This window comes from Arachis duranensis, chromosome 9, assembly GCF_000817695.3.
Source record: "Arachis duranensis cultivar V14167 chromosome 9, aradu.V14167.gnm2.J7QH, whole genome shotgun sequence".
Taxonomy (NCBI): domain Eukaryota; kingdom Viridiplantae; phylum Streptophyta; class Magnoliopsida; order Fabales; family Fabaceae; genus Arachis; species Arachis duranensis.
Window position 1 is genome coordinate 52,686,788 of NC_029780.3, and position 4,202 is coordinate 52,690,989.

Genomic DNA, 4,202 nt, shown 5'->3' on the forward strand with positions numbered 1-4,202 from the left:
CGGTTCATCTTGTTGCTTAGATTAGGTAATTTTATTTTATGTTTAAGCTTTTTACTTTCCGAAAATTTTTAAAAAATATAAAAAAATATTTCTATTTTGTTCTTCAGAGTTTTTAAGAATGGATTCTAGAGTTTCATGATGATTTGTTGAAGTATGGCTGGCTGTGAAGCCATGTCTAATTCCTGGACCGGAGTCCTAGACTAGCATCGACATGATTCCTGGAATTCTCATTAAGAATTTTGAACCCTTGTTTTTCTTTTCCACTCAATTTTCGAAAAAGCACAAAAAAAATTTTAAAATCTTAAAATCAAAAATATTTTTATGTTTCTTGTTTGAGTCTAGCGTCTAATTTTAAGTTTGGTGTCAATTGCATGTCTTTATTCTTCTAATTTTCGAAAATTACATGCATTTTGTTCTTCATTGATCTTCAAGTTGTTCTTGATGATTTCCTTGCTCTGATCTTTAAATTCTCTTGTCTTGAGTGTTTTGTTGTTTCTCATATGCATTTTCAATTTGTTAGTGTCAATAGTATACAAACTTCTAAGTTTGGTGTCTTGCATGCATTGTTTATTTGATCTTAGTTGCATTTTGATTATTCCTCATCATTAAAAATTCAAAATTTTTTTTTTAATTTGTGTCTTTTCAAGTCAATAATATAGAGAATTGAAGATTCAGAACATGCAGCAGAGGAATTACACAGAAAAAGCTGGGCGTTCAAAACGCCTAGTGAAGAAGGAAAACTGGCGTTTAAACGCTAGCCCCTTTTGGGCGTTAAACGCCAGAATGGATACCATTTTAGGCGTTTAACGCCAGGATGATACAAGAGGGAAGATTTTGTTTTTAATTCAAATTTTTTTCAAGTTTTCATAATTTTTCAAAATCAAATCTTTTTCAAATCATATCTTTTCAATCATATATTTTCAAAATCAATTTCTTTCCATTCTCAAAAATACTTGCCTACAATTAATGATTTGATTCAACATTTCAAGTATGTTGCATTTTCGAAAATCATTCTTCAATTTTTCAAAATTTCTTCAAAATCATTTAATTTATTTTCAAAAATTCTTCCCCTCTTCTCACATCCTTCTATTTAAGGACTAACACTCCTCCACTATCAATAATTTGAACTCTATCTCTCTTGATAAGTTCGAATTCCTCTTCTTCTACCTCCTCCTTATATTCTTATTTTCCTCTGACATCTCAAGGAATCTCTATACTGTGACATAGAGGATTCCATATTTTCATGTTCTCTTCTCTTTCATATGAGCAGGAGCAAAGACAAAAGCATTCTTGTTGAGGCTGACCCTGAACCTGAAAAGACATTGAAGGGAAAGCTAAGAGAAGCTAAAGCACTACTCTCTGTAGAGGACCTAACAGAAATCTTCAAACAAGAAGAAGACATGGCAGCTGAAAACAACAACAATACCAACAATGCAAGGAAGGTGCTGGGTGACTTTACTGCACCTACTCCCAACTTCTATGGGAGAAGCTTACTGCACCTACTCCCGACTTCTATGGGAGAAGCATCTTTATCCCTGCCATTGGAGCAAACAACTTTGAGCTTAAGCCTCAATTAGTTTCTCTAGTGCAACAGAATTGCAAGTTTCATGGACTTCCATTGGAAGATCCTCATCAGTTTTTAGCTAAATTCTTGCAAATCTGTGACATTGTCAAGACCAATGGGGGTTGATCCTGAGGTCTACAGACTTATGCTATTCCCTTTTGCTGTAAGAGACAGAGCTAGGATATGGTTGGACTCACAACCCAAAGAAAGTCTGAACTCTTGGGAAAATCTAGTCAATGCCTTCTTAGCAAAGTTCTTTCCACCTCAAAAATTGAGTAAGCTTAGAGTGGAAGTCCAAACCTTCAGACAGAAGGAAGGTGAATCCCTCTATGAAGCCTGGGAAAGATACAAATAATTGATCAGAAAGTGTCCTTCTGACATGCTTTCTGAATGGAGCATCATAGGTATCTTCTATGATGGTCTGTCTAAACTGTCCAAGATGTCATTGGACAGCTCTGCTAGAGGATCTCTTCATCTGAAGAAGACACCTGCAAAAGCTCAAGAACTCATTGAAATGGTTACAAATAACCAATTCATGTACACTTCTGAAAGGAATCCTGTGAACAATGGGACAAATCAGAAGAAAGGAGTTCTTGAGATTGATACTCTGGATGCCATATTGGCTCAGAACAAAATATTGACTCAACAAGTCAATATGATTTCTCAAAGTCTGTCTGAAATGCAAGCTGCACCAGGCAGTACTAAGGACGCTTCATCTGAAAAAGAAGCTTATGATCCTGAGAACCCATCAATGGAAGAGGTGAATTACATGGGAGAACCCTAAGGACACACCTATAATCCTTCATGGAGAAATCATCCAAATCTCTCATGGAATGATCAACAGAGACCTCAACAAGGTTTCAACAACAATAATGGTGGAAGAAACAGGTTTAGCAATGGCAAGCCTTTTCCATCATCTTTTTAGCAACAGACAGAGAATTCTAAGCAGAGCCACTCTGACTTAGCAACCATGGTCTCTGATCTAATCAAAACCACTCAAAGTTTCATGACTAAAATAAGGTCCTCTATTAGAAACTTGGAGGCACAAGTGGGTCAGCTGAGTAAAAACGTTACTAAACTCCCTCCTAGTACTCTTCCAAGCAATACAGAAGAGAATCTAAAAGGAGAGTGTAAGGCCATCAACATGGCCGAATTTGGAGAGGAGGAAGAGGCAGTGATCGCCACGGAGGAAGACCTCAATGGACGTCCACTGGCCTCCAACGAGTTCCCTAATGAGGAACCATCGGAATCTGAGGCTCACACTGAGACCATAGAGATCCCATTGGATTTACTTCTGCCATTCATGAGCTCTGATGAGTATTCTTCCTCTGAAGAGGACCAAGATGTCACTGAAGAGCAAGTTGCTAAGTACCTTGGAGCAATCATGAAGCTAAATGAAAAGCTATTTGGTAATGAGAATTGGGAGGATGAACCCCCTTTTCTCACCAAAGAACTGGATGACTTGACTAGGCAGAGATTACCTCAAAAGAGACAGGACCCTGGGAAGTTTTCAATACCTTGTACATTAGGAACCATGACCTTCGAGAAGGCTCTGTGTGACCTAAGGTCAAGCATAAACCTCATGCCTCTCTCTGTAATGGAGAAGCTAGGGATCTTTGAGGTACAAGCTGCAAGAATCTCACTAGAGATGGTAGACAATTCAAGAAAACAAGCTTATGGGCTTGTAGAGGATGTTTTGGTAAAGATTGAAGACCATTACATCCCTGCTGATTTCATAGTCCTAGAGACTGGGAAGTGCATGGATGAATCCATCATCCTTGGCAGACCCTTCCTAGCCACAGCAAAGGCTGTGATTGATGTTGACAGAGGAGAATTGATCATTCAAGTGAATGAAAAATCCTTTATGTTAAAGGCTCAACGATATCCCTCTGTAACCATGGAGAGGAAGCATGAAGAGCTTCTCTCAAAACAGAGTCAAACAGAGCCCCCACAGTCAAACTCTAAGTTTGGTGTTGGGAGGCCACAACCAAATTCTAAGTTTGGTGTTGAACCCCCACAGTCAAACTCTAAGGTTGGTGTTGGGAGGTTCCAACATTTCTCTGAACATCTATGAGGCTCCATGAGAGCCCACTGTTAAGCTACCGACGTTAAAGAAGCGCTTGTTGGGAGGCAATCCAATGTTATATTTATCTGTTTTCCATTGTTATTTTATGTTTTCTATAGGTTGATGATCATGTGAAGTCACAAAAATAATTGAAAAAGCAAAAAAAGAATGAAAAACAGAATGAAAAACAGCACACCCTGGAGGAAAAACTTGCTGGCGTTTAAACGCCAGTAAGGGTAGCAAATGGGCGTTTAACGCCCAGTCTGGCACCATTCTGGGTGTTTAACGCCAGAAAGGGGCACCAGACTGGTGTTTAATGCCAGGAATGGGCAAGAAACTGGCGTTTAACATCAGAAAAGTGCAGTAGCCCGGCGTTTAACGCCAGGATTGGAAGAAAGGGCGTTTTGCACACCACTTGGTGCAGGGATGAGCTATCTTTGACACCTCAGGATCTGTGGACCCCACAGGATCCCCACCTACCCCACCACTCTGTCTCTTCTTCACCCATTCACCAATCACCTCAACACCTCTTCCCCCAAAACCCTTCACCTATCAAATCCCATCTTTCTCTTC

The 4,202-nt window shown here is 39.2% G+C and overlaps 1 non-coding gene across 1 annotated transcript; it reads right to left on the bottom strand.

Annotated features, from left to right (window-relative positions):
• Positions 1–1,841: 1,841 nt before the first annotated feature.
• Positions 1,842–1,949, bottom strand: LOC127742216 (small nucleolar RNA R71). Its single transcript, XR_008003403.1, has one exon. It is a non-coding gene; the product is annotated as a small nucleolar RNA R71 (small nucleolar RNA).
• Between the last annotated feature and the right edge of the window lie 2,253 nt (positions 1,950–4,202).